This window comes from Talpa occidentalis, unplaced genomic scaffold (assembly GCF_014898055.3).
Source record: "Talpa occidentalis isolate TD23 unplaced genomic scaffold, MPIMG_talOcc4v2.1 talOcc4.3, whole genome shotgun sequence".
Taxonomy (NCBI): domain Eukaryota; kingdom Metazoa; phylum Chordata; class Mammalia; order Eulipotyphla; family Talpidae; genus Talpa; species Talpa occidentalis.
Window position 1 is genome coordinate 99,267,909 of NW_023603184.1, and position 18,509 is coordinate 99,286,417.

General features: G+C 35.0%; 1 protein-coding gene and 1 non-coding gene across 4 annotated transcripts in view; one reads left to right on the top strand and one right to left on the bottom strand.

Annotated features, from left to right (window-relative positions):
• The window catches only part of B3GALT1 (beta-1,3-galactosyltransferase 1), a 495,516-nt gene that overhangs the window by 307,476 nt on the left and 169,531 nt on the right, over positions 1–18,509 (top strand). The window lies entirely within an intron of this gene.
• LOC119256398 (U6 spliceosomal RNA) lies at positions 15,661–15,763 on the bottom strand. Its single transcript, XR_005127738.1, has one exon. It is a non-coding gene; the product is annotated as a U6 spliceosomal RNA (small nuclear RNA).

Consider the following 18,509-nt stretch of genomic DNA (forward strand, 5'->3'; position numbering starts at 1 on the left):
CAATCCTCTTCTATATGCATTCCCCTTAAAATTCTAAGAAATCTAAATTTAAACCACTCTGGTATTAAGGAAGAAGAATTGTACTTCAGTGTGTTGTGCTTCAAGCATGTAATTGGAAAGAAAAAGGCATCAAAAATGAGAATAATGACAAAGCATTCAGGCATTGAATTGGCATATTTGAAAGTTGTGACTTATACTGGATTAGCCATCCTAAAGCTTATTGTTGGTGTAGCAAAGAGAAAACTGAGTATAGTGTATAATATATACAGAATTTGATCACATTCATCTAATGAGTATTCAGTTTTGCCACTTCCCTAATAGGGATTTTGGAGACTAATGGAAGCCAACAGGGATCCATAGATATTTCTTTAATTCTTTAGAGAAAAACAAGTTTCAGTAAATATCCACTGAGACCTAGTATTTGTGAAGTATAGTGCTGGGTGTTGGAGATAACCACAGTGAAGAATAGAAAGCTGACCCTCTAGTGAGGGAGATAATAAGGAAAGAGGCAATTCAGAAGAGTGATGATAACAGCCTATTGTAGGAGGAAAAAAAGTTTTGTTTTTTTTTTTTTCAGCAAGGTAGATGGTGATACCATTTTCTGAGATAGGTACAGTTAGGGGATAGAAGCATACTTAGTGGGAAGTGGAAGAAGATGTTTGGTGTGGTACCTGTTCCTTTGGCATACCTGTAGGATATTCAAATAAAGATGCCTGATAGACAGCTGAGTTTGGAAATTTTGAATTTCAAGAGAGATATTTGGGCTGGAAACTGACATCTGGAGAGTTGTCGCTTTTGGTCATTGACACTTCAGGACAGATTGAGATTAGCAGGGGAGACTGTAAAAAGGAAAAAAACCAAACTGCTGGGGGCAGAAACCTGAAGGGTGACTGATACTGAAAGGGGCAGGCTGAGGCTAGGGAGCCTGCACAATAGTCTGAGGGGGTAGGATCACTGCTGAGAGATGCAAACTTGCATGTATCTACACCAAGAGCTGAGCAGAGATTATCTAGATGCATAAGTAGTCTGTTACCCAGATGTTTAAGGACCATCTGCTTGGATTTACATAAAATTTGGTCAGTTAAATTTAGTTTCTAGTGTGAAAATAAGACATTAAATTTGAACAAATACCTCATTATTAATTTACCAATTTACTAAGAGCAATAACCAAAGAAAAAGTAATAAGGTTGGTTGAACCTTTCCTTAACACTAGTGGTCAGGACATATATCAGTAAATATCAATTAAACATGTGGTCTATCTTATAAGAATATATAACGAGTAGATAAGGATCTTTTTATTTTCAAACTTATCCCTTCATGCAGAAGTTAAAATATTTGATGATTCATGCATACACTCTCTTTTCTCTCCTCTTTGGAGAAACAGCATACAAACTTTCTTCATTGTCATCAGGATCTATCTGAGACAAGTGGGAGCATTTGGGAGAAGGCCCATCCATGCCAACATAAAGAAAAAATTTATAACAAATTTTATTAAAAATGAAATACTGTACCATGAAATTTCCTATTGCTTCCATGAACTATTTGTTGACTACATATTAAATGCCCAGAACTCCTTTAGGTTCTGAAGATAGTAAGCTCAAGAAAGGTATCTGAAGTTGGAAGACTTCCATTTTAATTGTGGGTGACAGAATATAAACACAATTAAAAATTTGAACCTACAAGAACAGCTATTAAGTAGATGAGTTCTCTTGAAAGAATAAAAAAGAGTTCTGTGATCATAGATATTATGTTAGTTGCTGATAGGAAAATTTCTCCAGAAATGATTAGATTGGTGATTTAGGAAAGAAGAAGAAGACATCTATCTGTGAATAAGGTTTTGAGGTAAGGTTTGGCTTTGACAGAATAACTTCATCAAAGTAACAAAAGGGGAGGATTATTTGCCCCTAACAACAGATTACATGCATCTCATCCCAACTCTACTGTTAGAGTTCATGACATTGGTATTTATACTATGGAAATCAACAAATGATAAAACCACATTTTTATTTTTCCTGGGCTACTGTTTGTTAAACTTTCACTAGTTATGTGAGTGGATTGATATATTTCATCATAAGAAATGAATGCATTGCTGCCTGATCATACCTATTTACTCCTATTATATAACAAAACAAAGTCACCAACAGGGAGGTATGTATAGGAGATTTGTGGAGTTTAAATAAAATCCCAATGAGTGGTTTCATTGAATGCTATATAGATTCAAGTATCTGGTAGGAGTTTGAATGAGATGATCCCAGAAGTCCTCCCCAACTATGAGAATATATGATAATATATATGATAATATATACAGAATTTGATCACATTCATCTAATAAGTATTCAGTTTTGGAACTTCCCTAATAGATGGATTTTGGAGACTAAAGGAGCAACAAATTCTAATTTCCTTTTGTCTTTTCAAGCTGGTTTTCCAAATTTTCTCCCAGAGTTTTAGCTATAAATATAAGTATCATTTTTCATTTTTCTTATTTTAGGTATTTATCACCTCTGTTCAATTGCTCATTGTTTCATTTTGAAAAGTCTATAATTTTATGATTTAGAACTGATTGCAATTTGGAAAAACAAAAGAAACAAATCAGATAGAGACAGGATAAATCTGAATGGTTGAAATTGTAGAACTGATATAAAAGCTTTAATTAGAAAAGCATCTTGGGCTACTTCCACATATTTTTGTTTCAATTTTTTTAAATATTTTAATTTTGGACCTTTGTCAACAGTTGTTCTGTTATGCTTCTTTGGCTCAAATTCACAATGCAAACTACAGTGTAGTTCAATATGTATAATTAGACGGAAGCCTTTTGGCAAGTGACCAAGTGGAAAAAACTTCAATATTAAAGTCTTACTAGATAAAATCATTGAAATTTTATCAAAGTAAACCATAAAGGAAACCTTAAAAATGTTTATACACTATGCATATTAGAAATTTTATTTTGACATATTATGGAATATTTTGTTTCTTCAGCACTCTAAAAGGACCTTGGTTCATCAAACCATAAATTGTCCAGATTCAGAGGAAAACTGTAAAATGCATATGTAAAATAAAATAATATTTTCCATGTAGGTAGTGATATATATACTAAAAATTTCCTCTGTGCTAGGTTCCCTCTCCTTGCTCTATTTCCACCTTATGGTAAAGATAGAAACATTTCTAAAGAGATCATTTAACTGTTCCAGTTATGACAGATTTCTGTAGTCTGATGTGGATAACTATGTGAGGGCACTTATGCAGAAAAGCACTAATGGATTGAATTGCTCTCTCTACTAGATCACCAATAGTTGAGTTTTAGGTCACTGTATACAGAGAGAATCTTCTCCTTCCTATAGAAGAAAAATAATTTCACTCATGTTCTGGGGCCAGAGCCTTTCCTGTGAGTGATGATTACAAAGATAACCGGTTCCACAATTTCCAAAGTTAATGTGGCCCAGTTCCAATTATTATCCCAGGTTTAGGAAGACTGTCTTACCCTGAGTCTGGTCTTCCCCAAGAAAGTCATTTCCTGGAAAGAACCTTTGACATACAATTGTTCTTCAAGTCATTGGCACAATTCCAGATATAGGCCTTCCTACTTATAAAGGAGATGATATTTTATAAACATTGTGAAACTTTTTGGCAGGGAAATTTGAAGCTTATGCAGCATATTAGAAAAGTGGGATTTGTCATGAGAATTAGAGCTCTCTTTTTATAGTTGTTCCTGAAAACAAATATGCAAACTCTGAATTTATTACAGGAAACTGCCTGTCGTTGTTTTGCTGTTTGTTGTTCTCTACATTATGGAAAAGGAACAACAGTGGGTACTCTGATTGTAGCTGGCCAGTGTTTTAAGGGTCTAGGTATAGTCCGGAAGGTCAGAGAATATTAGTGCAGTTCAGATAAGTTAAAGTGAAATTCAGAAAAGAAACAAGTTTTCTCTTCTCTACAATTGCCAAGTATCTTGAGAAAAGATTCTATTATTGTGATTTAGCTTTTTAGGTCTCAGGAGCCTAAGTATTTTCCATATAATAATTGCTTGCATACTGTTAGTAGAATAATTCATGAAGGGGCTGTGTGAATTAATATCTTGAAAAATGTTTCAAGTTGCAGTTGGTGAGGGTTTAGAGCCTCCTTCAAAGTACATGCATCTCACTGTGGCCAGAAGACTTTGGCTATTCGTATTCTGTTCTCAGTCTGCTAGGGAACTACCCTTACCTTATGAAATGAAGGACACCCTGATGGTGAACCTTTCTTGTTCTTACTGGAAGGTTCTCACATGCTTGCAACATAACTCCTACTAAGCTCAATCACAATATGGGGTACATTGCATTGTAAAATAACCCTTGTTTCTCAAAGTTTAAAAAGTGAAAATAGATACAGCTAAGAATCCATGAAATAAGATAATGAGGAAGAATTTCCTAGACTGCCTCATCACATTTACAAAAATAGCCTTTGAAGAATTTGATAAATAGCCTTTGAAGAATTATCCCTGATAATTTGTTAGTGCAATTTGTAGTTTTCATATTTGTGTTTGATCAACTGGAATGAAAAGAAGGATATGCTATAACCTCTGGATTTTCATCATGATAAGGAGTTCAAATCCTCAATGCAAGATGGACATTTACATCATCACACAGGCTACAAATGAAATTAATTGAATAGGGCATCCCTGTTGGGCTAGGGATTAAGTCTCAGTGCTATCACCATGATGGCCTGAGTTCTATCCCTGGCCAGGGAGATAACCCACATGTGGTGCAACGGACCCCTCCTATCTCTCCCACTGCTTCCCTTAGCAGTTTATTTCAGTAAATCTGCCTGCTCTGCTCCCCACTCTGTCTCTGGTGAGTCCTGTCACCCCCAGCACCCTTGGCTTACACCCCAGTTCTTCTATGCAAAAATAAATTTAAAAAAATATTTAATTGAATAAGTGGGAAAATACTCCTTTAAATCTGGAAGGCATAGTTGTCACCCTCTTATCCCTCAATTACGATGTGCAAAATCTAGTCAGTTTTTTTATTGAAGATATTTTTGCAGCTCTTTGTTTCATTAAACCCTGAAGCAATTTCTATAATATACTATACCAAGTGCTGAACTGCTGCTTGATTTACTCTATGGAGAAGACAATTGTGGAAGAGTGTTAATTCTCTCTAGCTCCAGAAGGACTCATCTGCACAGTTTGATTTCTTGTCTTCTGATAAAAAATTCTGTATTCTTGGAGTAATATGCACTCATTCAAGTGCTCTACGCTTTTGCTCTAGAGCAGAACTTACGAGTCTAACTACCATCAGCATTTCGGATTAGTAAATTCTGTGTTGATTGGAGCTATCTGGTGCCTGATAGAATGTTTCACAGAATTCCTAGACATGAGGTGCCAAAAGTACTTCTTCTAAAAGTGACAATTAAAAATGTCACTAAAAGTAATTTCTTCCATCCATTTTTTAATATATTTTTACATCATTCTTCATATTTGCACAATGTATGCATTTTCATCTTGGTTATAGTCCCCATACAATTCCCACCCCCCTTGTTTTGATCCTTCTCCCTTCTCCCCACCCCACCACACCTGTAGTGTGTCTCTGGTTTATAGTTGCTTCTTGATTTTAATTTTTACTTTATTATAATTTGTCTTTTTCCTGGTCCCTTATTTAGGGTTTCTAAATTCCTGCTGAATGAGATCATCCATTTTTTAATGAAAAACAAAATGTCTCCAAATATTGCCAAATGTCCACTGGGACACAAAATTGCCAAACTTGACAACCATTGTTCTAGAGTGTCCTTATTCAAGCTAGAGATGCTCTAGGAGGGTAAGGATCAGATGCTTCAAGAATTACTTCATTTAAAACCCACAGATTTATGGTCAACTAATCTTTGACAAAGGAGCAAAGACTATGCATTGGAGCAAAGAAAGTTTGTTCAATAAATGGTGCTGGGAAAACTGGGTCGCTACATGCAAAAGAATGAAGCTTGACCACTACCTCACACCATACACAAAAATCAACTCAAAATGGATTAAAGAACTAGACATAAGACCTGAAACCATAAAATACATAGAAGGAAATATAGGCGAAACACTACGGGATTTGCACATCAAAGACATCTTTACAGACACATCACCCAAAGCAGTGATAGTGAAGAGAAAGATAAACAGCTGGGACTACATCAAATTAAAGAGCTTCTGCACAGCAAAAGAGACAATAACAAAAACAAAGAGAAACCCCACCAACTGGGAGAACATTTTTGCACCCAACACTAATGATAAAGGACTGATCACAAAAATCTGCAAAGAGCTGATGAGACTCAGCAACAACAAAGAAAATAATCCTGTCAAAAAATGGGCAGAAGAGCTAAAAAGAAACTTCTCTGAAGAGGAAATGCAAATGGCCAACAGACATATGAAAAAATGTTCAACATCACTTGTAATCAGGGAAATGCAAATCAAAACTACCATGAGATACCATCTCACACCAGTGAGAATGGCACATATTAAAAAAACTAGCAACAACAAATGTTGGCGAGGATGTGGAGAAAAAGGAACTCTTGTGCACTGTTGGTGGGAGTGCAAACTGGTCCAACCACTATGGAGAGCTGTGTGGAGATTTCTGGACCTACTAAACATAGAGCTTCCATATGATCCAGCAATTCCACTCCTAGGTATTTACCCAAAGGACACAGAAACATCAATTCCAAAGAGCACCTGCACTCCTATGTTTATAGCAGCACTGTTTACAATAGCTAAGCTTTGGAAACAACCCAAATGCCCAAAAACAGATGACTGGATCAAGAAGATGTGGTACATATATACCATGGAATATTACTCAGCATTCAAAAAAGATAAACACATGCAATTTGCAGCAACATGGATGGCACTGGAAGGGATCATGCTCAGCGAAATAAGCCAAAAAGAAAAAGAAAAATACCGGATGGTCTCACTCATAGCAGGAATCTAGAAAACTTAAATAAGGGACCAGGAAAATGAATATAAGAAAGTGAAAATCAAAATCAACAAAAAACTATGAACCAGAGACACTTTTTGGGGGGTGGGGGGCGGGAGGGGAAGGATTGGGGTCAGAATGGGGCGTTTGCAATTGTATGGGGGAATATAAAAATAAAATTTAATATTTAAAAAAAAAAAAAAAAGAATTACTTCATTTATGTTATTATGATGATCAACTGTGAAGCCAAAGGATGAATTAATCAGGTGTTAAATAAAAGCAATAGAACAGATGTTTTCAGCTTATGAACTTGTTATCACTGAATGAAGCTATACTATGAGATAATTTAGTGGCAGGGGTAGGTTTGAAGGCAGGAAGGATGGCATATAACTCTCTGCCTCACAGTTTCTGTAAAGGAAAAACTAAAGCTTTATGTATGAGCACACAAAATCAGTGTTATTTATTGCACACTGTATTTTGACCCTGTATAAATTTTTCATGAAGAATAAAAACTAAGAAATGTAATACTCTGAGGTATAATTCAAGTAAAAATGTTATTGTAAAAATACTACTCCCACCCCATTGGTGCTTTGCTAACTATTATTACTGTGCCACTATTACTGTGCCCATGAAAATATTTGTCAGCTAGATGCTTGCTCAGAATTAAATCTTTTTGTATTGGAATGGTCTATTCTTTTGTAATTCAGCAGTTTACTATCATAGCCATTACTGGCTGTGGTTTCTTTCAAAAACAATTATTTTTAAGATAGGCTAAACCAAAAAACTATAATCTTATTTTGCACATACAGAAAAAAATATCTGTAAGAGTTAGCCTTTTAAAAGTACTGTCCCTAATGGTATCATATGAAAAACCAACTATGTCATCATCTGCAAAGATAGTTGCTCATTTGGTGCTAGTGTGGAATGGGATCCTGTCTCACATGGATTTTTGCAATAGCCCCTTTACAGCCTTGCCCTTAAAGTGTGTCCTTCCCATTTTCACATACAGTGTAATAGATCCTGATAATGATCTCAGAGATCATGTAAATCCTCTGGGCTTAGTGTAAAAGCTCAGTCTGTCAAGTGTTCTTGTTTATCTTCAGTTACTCTCCCCGTGCTCAATCCACTCCAGCTACATTGGCCTCCTTGGTATTCTAAGAGCACATTACCTGTATCTCAGATCTTTCGTTTCTTGGGTCTGCAGTATTCTTCCCAGGATATGTGGGTTTATAAGTCCCTAGTCTTCGAGTCTTCTTCTTGTAACCTTTTAAATGAGACCTTCTCTATTTTTAAAGCTGCTGTCTCCCTATCACCCTCACACTATTGTCCTTCTCCTTTTCCTCCTCCTCTCTGTATTTTATAACCTGTATCTGTCTAATATATTGATTTATTTTTGCTTTGGTCTATGTTTTCCATTCCTCTGAAAAACATTCAATAAAGACAAGGATATTTTACTGTTAGATCCTCTAATATATCACAATGGCCTAGGAAGGGCTATTGGGAAGATTTTATATATATATATATATATATATATATATATATATATATATATAAAAGATTATATATATAATGGATCTATGATCATGAACTAAGTGATGAATATGATATAAAATTATCTTAAAATATAAGTTCAAAAACCATGAATCTTAAAGATAATCTTGATAGACATTCTATTCTTTTAGAACAGAGTTTAAATTTATATTGAATGTGGCATGTTTTTAATCTCTGTTGCCTTAGAAATCAAACAATGTGAAGAGAATTATTTTATAATTTAAAGAATTACTCATTGTGAAATATAGAATGTATTTTTTTATCATGATTTTGAAGTAGATATAAAGTTAATGAGCACTGGCAATGATTAGATTATTATAATTTGATTTGAATCAAGCTGATGGAAAAGGAATGAATCCATAATTTAGTATTTTTGATATTTATTGAAAGCACATAATAGAGGATAACAAATTTATTTCATCTTGAAATTACAGAGATTATATATATATAATCTTTAACATCAAGTTAGTGACTCAAGGGATTTTCTGTCACTCATTCCTGTTTTTTTATATTGTATACGTTAGTCAAGGTTCATCAAAGAAACAAAACAATGGGAGATATATATACACATTTATACACACATATGTATATAATATGAATACACATAGATACATGCACTAGAAGTCTGTGTGTATGTATATGTGTGTGTGTGTATAGATGTACATCTATATATATGTGTGTCACCCCAGAGTGATGTTTATAAGGAATTGCTCATGCAATTGTGGAGGATGAGAAGTCCCAAGAACTGGAACCCCAGAAAAGGCAATGGTGTAAATTCCGGTTGGAATCTCTATAAATTACTTGGCTCAGCTAACCCTATAGAGAACTCAGTTCTTACTTTCTCTGCACTTCCCAACCATGTACACAAGCATCATAGTGGGGAAAAGAGATCCTATGACTTGGCAGAAACTGGAGTTAGTATTGCTGGGCACTATTCAAAATTCATATTCACTGATAAGGCATAGGTTCCAATCAAGCAGAATACAGACCATAAATGTCACTAAATGGGTATACCTGACGTTTTCAGTGGAATTTGGAAAATTATTGTTACATAAGAAACCAGTAACCATTGTTACTAATTTGATCATACCTATACAGATGTTACACTTCAGTGTATCATCACACATTTGCATTTCAACCTCTAATTTATAGATCCTAAAGCTTTCTGATGAGGTAATAGTTTGAACATGATGTTGGTGTTGTTGCTGAGTTTGTAATGGAAATTTTGTTGTTATATTAAAAATTTCCAAAGTAATTGTGACATCTGAAAAATTTTAACTTGAAATGTCTCAGAAGGCTTATATCAAGCACTCAGTAGATTCTGTTGAGAATCAACCAGGAGGGAGGGAAACTGGGAGGGAGGGAGGAAGGAAGAAAGAAAGAGAGAAGGGGAGAGAGAGAGAGAGAGAGAGAGATTTATCACACTACAGTACTTTACTTGTCAATGTTGGGTATAAAGAAAAATGAAAAAACAGAGAAGTGCTGTCCTAGGCAGAAAATAATTTTGTCTTGTAATAAGAGAAACTAATACTGACTAATACTAACTCTTATAGGATGTCAGCATGATACTAGAATCTGTGGTTCTTGGAAAGAGTAATTGCTCTCAGTCAGTATTAGTGCCCTAGTTCTTCCCATTTACTCCCTGTCAGCCCATTACTTGGGGAAAAAGATTAGCACTTTGCACACTACCTTTCTCATAGAATAATATTTTGCAAATATATATTTATAAAGTAAAGGCCAAAATTCTTATATTGAGAGACCAAAAGGGAATCTAACAATTTTTAAGAAAAAAAAAATGTCTAATTAGAATTGTTAAAAGTCGTAAGAATTATATACTTTTGAATTTTCTAGTTAGATATTTAGACTGCAACTAGAATATAATTAGATATTAGCTAGTTAGTTATCCATAAAAACTTGATGGGGTGAACTATTTCTAACAGCCTCTGAATAATCAGAAAATTTGTTCCCCTTATTATATTGATGAACAAAGACTAAAAACTAATGACTGATTATTGTAACATTTGCTCTGTGTGATCAACCCTAATAGATACAGTGGAAGTTAGATATTAACTAGTTCTGAATTAAGCTTTGCTGTTCTGTTTATCCATGGGAATTATTGTTTTAATTAAAGCTACAACCAGAGTAAATTGCAATAAGTAGTCTCAGAATCTATGTGCACTACCAATTATCAGGATTTAGTATATATTAGATACAACTAATATTGGTATTAAAAGAGGAAGAAAATTTACATTTGTACTCAGGGCCTCCAGGATGGAGAATCAAACATTTTTACTTGTTATTAAGATGGTGCCTGCCAACAAGCTACTCAGAAATACCCATTAGAGTTATAAAACAAGAATTTATCTCAGCTTATTAATGGAAGACTAATGAGTAGAAAACACGGTCTCTATCTGTCCCTCTCCCTGCCTACTAGCCCATTATAGATACAGATCTTTTCTTCATTTTCTTGGAAGAAATTTTAATAAGTGTTCCAATTTATTTTATGTAAGCAAAAGATTAACACTTAGAAATGTACTTGTAGCATAAAATGACCAGTTAGTGAGCACAGAGCCACATCTAGCCTGAAAAACATTTTGATGCAGCCTCCAGAGAGGATTTTGTCAAAAAATAAAAATCAAATGAAGTAACCAGGCAGTCCACACTGAGTCCAATTTGTTTAGAGGTGTATAGAGCCAGGTTAACTCAACAGTCCACAAAACCCTGCTTTGGATGTATGTAAATCAGATACTGGAAAATGTATTCTTCATAAACTGGCACAAATTAATGAAATGTTAGGGTAAACAGATGAAGGACCAGAGAAAAAAAATCAAGATTTTTTTTTTCATTGTAACTTTTAACAATTTTTTAAGGTAACCTTGGTTTACAACACTATATGACCCAGAACCATAGAATCCCTCCTCTTCAGATGCTTATTACCACACCACACCTACCACCAAGGCACCTATAGTCCTACACTACAATATATATACATATACATATATATATATATATATATATGACATATATATCTTTTAAAGAGTCTGGGCAGTTTGACACTGAATGTAATGAACAGTTGCATGTTTATTATTTATTTATATATATGGAGAGAGTATATTATTTTAAAATAATTTGCCTCCAACACAAAAAGGTGAAGATATAACATATTAGTTCCTGAAACTAATCTTGACTGGATATCAAGACAAGCAACTGGAATGTGGCCTGATGCTGGAAGTTTATTTTCACAATTTACAATAAACAAAAACCTCAAGCATCTTTCCCAGCACTGTGGTCTGGACCTGCCATATGCACCCCCTGCACATTGATGGCTGTACCCTTGTGTGGCCAACACACAGGGTCTTTTTGCTTTGGAGTGTTTTATCATCCTCTGTTTCCTGTAGTGTGTGAATAAAAATGGCCTCTGCTTAGAAAAGTTAAAGTCAAATCAAGGACTGAACTTCATTCCCAATCTGCCATAGTATAAGAGAACTTGAAATTGAGTGGTTTGAAAATGCTTTTGTGTTATTTTGACACATTGACTCTCAACCCCATCATACTCCAAACCCTCTTTTTCAAGGCCAATATTTTGAGACATCTTTATTCACTTCAAAAAAATTCTGAAATTTCTACTTGCACAGACTATTTCAAAGAAACAAATACAATGCCCTACATGTGACATAAAAGAAAAATGCATGAATGCCCTGGATCACGACGGCAGTAGGCATAATGAAGTAGTCAGATACTTGTATCTGTTCAGGGGGTAAACTCACTGTAGGTTCATGGTGAATGTGGAAGCTACAGAGACTGACTGATTCAGTGAATGTACAGGGAACTTGAATGCCATAGTGATGTTATAGCTTTGTGATGTTATTTTCCCAAGCAATGAACAACTCCTGGCAAAACAAAATAATAACAACCTGAACAAATGCAATCTTTCTTCTATTTACACAGTACCTCCATTCCTCATAATTTGGTATTTATTGAAAGCATACCCAAATATATTATCTATATAAAAGGGTTAGGTAACAGGCTTCTGGAATTATGCATAGTTTTCACATTCATGCACTCATGAAAGCCTTGCATGATGAGGAACTAACACTCTACATGGCAGGGTGTCTAGAATCCCTTGCCTCCAGTAACTATCAGTAGCATCCTGTCATTTTTATGGCCAACAAACGTATCTACAGAGATTTCAAAAATACCCCAAAGGGTGGTACTAATGCCTTTGAGTGTCAAGCCTGGGTCTCAGCATGGCACATGATCACCCCCACCCCAGTCCCGATAAAACCTCAACTATGATTAAACTGACTTCCTGTCTATAAGAACAATTCCTACCAGACTCAAAATACAAAACAGTGAAAAACTTTTTATCACAATTTTTTTAAGTTTATTCTCACAAACATGCAGAAAAATCTAGGGTTTAGAAGCAGAAAGTACTAATAGTGAAGGGCTTATTTTTTTCAAGTAACTATATACATAAAGTTTCTTAGGTAAAGGTGCATCTAATGAGTTGGGAAAATTTCCTGACTTAGTTTTTTACCTCTTCCTATCCAACTTCCATTAACTGATATTTATAAAATGTTTAGAACAGTTTCTGGCATGTTGTAAGTACTATATAATCTTTGCTAAATATGTAAGTGCTCTCAAAATTATCATTTTAAAATTCAAAACTGATCATGTTTCTTCTGTGATCAAATGCTTCACTGGATCTTTATTTTAAAATCAGATATTACTTAAGGAGCAAATCCTTCAAACAAAATCTTACATGAAAATGATGTATATAATGGTGTTTCTCTTATCAGAACTAGGTAGGGAGCCTGGAATTATGCCCACCTAGCCTCTCATTGCAGATCCTGAGGCAATCACAGAACCTGGCATCATAGGACTCTCAGGCAGTAACCCGTGTTTGGAAGACACTAATCCATAAGATTCATGACCAACCATTAATATGGACCCATAAAGCCCCCAGGCTCTGGCACCAGAATCCCTCCCTCATTGTCGACACCCTCATACTATAGCAGCCAATCATTTCCTTCTAGGGCAGTGCCTGAAGTGCTGTCAGCTGTCTCCTGCTTTTGTACCTTTGTTTTCATTCTTCCTTCTACCCTGGACTTCTCTCATCACCAGTCAGCCAGGTAGATGCCTACCCATGTTTTATCAGCACTCACCTCTCTTCAGAACGTGTTCCTTTACATCCTAACCCCACTTCTATGACCTCTCTCACAGCTGTAACAATGGCAGCTGGCACTGAATGATTGCTTGCTATGTACCAGAGGCTGTTCGAGTAACCCCTTTCCTCTTTTAATATGTCTTGTTCAGAATAACTCTAGGAGATAAGAACTGATAGTGTCCCCATTTTACAAACAATGAAAGTAAGTTGCAGAAGAGATGAATAGCTTTCCCAAGGCTCATGACCAGAAAGTGGAAGCACCTAAATTCTGAATTTAAGTAATCTACTTGATTGGATTATCATGTATATTTTTTTATATTTTTTAATTTATTTTTACTTTTTTACATCATTGTCCATTTTTAAACAATATTTGCTTACCCTCACCCCCTCAGGTGTACTCCCCATAAAGTGTCCTTCACCAGTGCACCCATGCACCATCACCTCAGTCCCCTGTGCTCCTCCCTCCCTCCCTCCCTCTGATCCCTCTCCCTCCTCCTCCCCTGCAGGATGTCTCTGATTTATTATTGTCTGTTTTTGCTTTGTTGTGTTTTGTACTGTTACTATTTTTTTACACTGATGTCTTATTTGGTTTCCCTTTATTCCTGCTATAAGTGAAACCATGTGATTTTTTTTTTCCTTCTGGTTTATTTCACTGAGCATAATTCCTTCTAGCTCCATCCACGTTGCTGAGAATGGCATGAGTTTATCTTTTTTGATTGCTGAATAATATTCCATTGTATACACATCTTCTTGATCCAGTCATCTATTTTTGGGCATTTGGGTTGTTTCCAGGTTTTACGTACTGTAAATAGTGCTGCAGTAAACATAGGTGTACAGGTGTTCTTTTGAATCAATGTTTTTGTGTCCTTTGGGTAGATCCCTAGTAGTAGAATTGCTGGGTCATATGGTAGCTCCATTTTTAGTAGACTGAGGAACCTCCAGACAGCTTTCCATAATGGTTGGACTGGTCTGCACTCCCACCAGCAGTGTCAGAGAGTTCCTTTTCACCACATCCTTGCCAACATTTGTTGTTGCTTGTTTTTGATATGTGCCATTCTTACTGGTTTCAGGTGGTATCTCAATGTGGTTTTGATTTACATTTCCCTGATAATAAGGGATGCTGAACAATTTTTCATATGCCTGTTGGCCATTTGCATTTCCTCTTTGGAGAAATGTCTTTTAAGTTCTTCCCATTTCCTGACTGGATTGTTTATTTTATTTTTGTTGATTCGTGTGAGTTCTTTGTATATCTTTGTGATCAATCCCTTATCCGTTGAATGAAGTGCAAAGATTTTTTTCCCAATCAGTGGAGTGTTTCTCTCTTTTGGTTAATGTCTCTTTTGCTGTGTAGAAGCTTTTCAGTTTGATGTAATCCCAGGTGTTTATCTTTTCCTTGACTATCTTTGTTTTGGGTGATGAGTCTTTAAAGATGTCATTGTGATGTATGTCTTGTAGTGTTTTACCTATATTTTCTTCTATATATTTTATGGCTTCAGGTCTTATGTCCAGTTCTCTTATTCATTTTGAGTTGATTTTTGTGCACTGTAAGAGGTGGTGGTCTAGTTTCATTTTTTTGCATGTGGTGATCCAGTTTTCCCAACACCATTTATTGAACAAACTGTCCGTGTTCCATTGCATGTTCTTTGCTCCTTTGTCAAAGATCAGTTGTCCATGTAAGTGTGGTTTTATTTCTGAGCTCTCTTTTTTGGTTCCATTGGTCTGTGTGTGTGTTTTTGTTCTAATACCAAACTGTTTTAATTATTATGGCTTTGTAGTATAGCTTGAAGTTTGGCAATGTGATACTTCTTTTCTCCTTTGTTTTCATCAGTAGGGCTTTGGCTATTCGTGGTTTTTTGTGGTTCCATATGAATTTCATTGGTATTTGTTCTATTTCTTTGAAGAATATCATTGAGAATTTTATTGGAATAGTGTTGAATCTGTATATTACTTTAGGTGGGATGGACATTTTAATAATGTTAATTCTTCCAATCCATGAGCAGGGGATGTCTTTCCATGTCTTTGTGTAAAAATATGGAATGCTTCATGAATTTGCATGTCATCCTTACACAGGGGCCATGCTAATCTATGTGTCATTCCAATTTAGCTTATGTGCTGCCAAAGCAAGCACTATATATTTTTATATTTTTTAGCATCCGCTATCTTCCTCTCTGCTGAGAACCCCTGAAGCATCAGTCACTTGTTGACCATTGTTCAATCCCCAGCACTCTGTAAGCCTCAAGAAATGATGTTAAAAGAATCAAAACAAATGCTTTCTTCATGGATTCAGCATAGTTAGATACTTTAATTTAGAAATTTACAAAATGTTTATTGGCTTCCCTATAATGATTTCTCCTTTCCCACTTTCTCTTCCTTATTAGAAGCTGATAAAAGTAACAGTGCAGCAACATGGTCTTCAAATGGCAATAGCAATAGAAAATATTTCATAGTAAATTCAATTCATAAGTTTATAATTGGTTTCAAATGTACTCTATGTTAATGTATTAAGCATGGTTATTCAATAGGATATCTAACTCATATAACATAATTTTCACGTTGATATGTTAAATGGACTTTGTCTTATGAAATGTCCCAAAATATGGAATTAATGTATTTCTATTTTCCCCATGACTCATTTTTAAATTTTAGTAACTGTGTATAATTTTCAGCTTTCTAACTTTTTTATACCTATTCTCTTACTTATACCCCGTTTTCCCAGTGTATCTTCTTAATTCTAGCCGTTGTAGGTATCCCTAAGAATGTTGAGATTTCAGAGTGTCTAGTGGCCACCTGGGTGACCGTGAACAAAGTTACTTACTCATTCTTTCTGAGCATCAATTTTTCATCTATAAAACTGGATTATAATTGCCCCTATTTAAAATGCTTAATTCTATGAATGGCTCATACTATATGCTCAATAAATGTTAGTTATTTTTAACTTTCATATTTGCCTTGGGACAAAAGGCTTCTTTTTAGAAATTAGTATCTCAACTTTCTATTAGACTAATTATTCTCTATCACTTCCCTTATGACACATAGCAGATATTTGTTTCTTAGTTACCCTTTATTAATAGAATTGTTATCTGATATTGGTCTTGCTAACGTATAAACATGAATCCTTTTTACTTAATAATCCATATCCATGTCTAAATTACTTTTTTCTTCAGTATTCTTCAGTGAAACCTTGGAGCCTGGCATTTTCTAAATGCTAATTGCTTTCAATTTTCTCACTCGGGTAATTCATTTCAAACACATACTTTTTCATGAAGCATTAGTTCTATGTAAATATTTTGTGAATGAAAATATCACATAAAAAGTTAAACCTTTGTTTCGCATTCAGGGAGCATATTCATAGGAGACATCATTTATTTAGAGTCACCGTATTGTCCAAAACCCAGGAAAAGGGCATTTCTCTCTTTACTGTTTAGAAAGCTGATATGCAATAAAGTATTAACAAGTCAATCTGTTAAAATGTTTTGAGTTAAAATTGAAAAACAAAGATTTCAAACTATCAAAAGAGATAGTGCAAGAGATAGGATAGGCTTTGATGCATTCAGAAGCACACATTAAGTTGTGTGAATTGGTTTGCATGATGTGTGGGGGGAAGGCCAATTTTCTGATGACTGAATAAATTAAATAACCAAGTCTCCAAAGCATTCAGGACACTGAATGAGGACTTTTTAAAAAGGAAGAAGGGATTAAAAGCCAGTTCCCTCCATTTTTACCTCATATTTTTGCATAGTTTAATTGTGTTTCTAGTGTCTTCTAAATTTACAGATTCTGAAAGAGCTTGGTATTTATGATTCATGTGGTTTTTAGTGAATAAAATAGATATCTCAAGAGGTTATGGAATTTGTCTAAGCCAAGGCCACAGAAAATGTCAGGGACAGAACTAGAATGAGGACTTGAAGACATTTCTCTTATCATCCCTGATTATTGGTACAGAATTTGCTCATTTCAAAGAACTGAAAGCACAGGAAATTTTTCTCATTAAATTCCTAGTAAAATAAAGTAGATAAAATCAAGTGGAATGCAAAACAAGTTGCAGGTATGTTCAGAAATCTAATCTAATATAGAAATAAAGTCAGGAAATTTAATCTAATATAGAAATAAAGTCATATAAAAATACTAAAGCTAAATAACCATTTTAAGTTCATAATTGCAAGATCGTTGCTGTCATTATTTAACCTGAACACATAAAACATAACAACAAAGGCTATGACAAGGCATCTGCACAACCAGAAATCAGGTTAGGTAGGGGATGGAATGAAAATGAGGAGAGAGGTCCAGTCGAAAGCACTGTGGCAAGCACACAGCTATGTGATGTGGACATACTAACCTGGATCATAGCATTCAAGGAGTGAAATTGAAGCTACTGATTAGAGTAGTTTTCCATCCACCCCCAATATCTGTTCTACTACCTAAAGCAGAGAGTTTAAATCAAAGTATTTTCCCTATCTCTGTTTTAGTGACCCAAAAAGTCTGTCAAATCATCTCGTCTATGAAATACCCCTCAATCCTCTCACTCCCTATCAATTTTTTTTGACATTCTGAGAGAAGATTCACATGGATAAAGACAGGGGTTAGGAAGTCATAAAGATTCAAGTTTCAGGCCATCAGTCAAGCTCTCTTGACATTTTAGTAGTATGATTTTTGGCAAATTGTAATATTTCTGAGTCACAGTATATCAACTTTTAAAGTGATTATAATCTTGTTTACCTCATATGATCCCCATATGGGCTAAACATGAATATAAATGTGAAAGGCATAGTACAGTACTAACATGTAAACAAGCAATAGCTGTATGTGCTAAGTAGTCCTAAAATTAGACCCAAGTAGTCAATTCATCAGCCTCCCTGGTAGCACAGGAGTTAGAC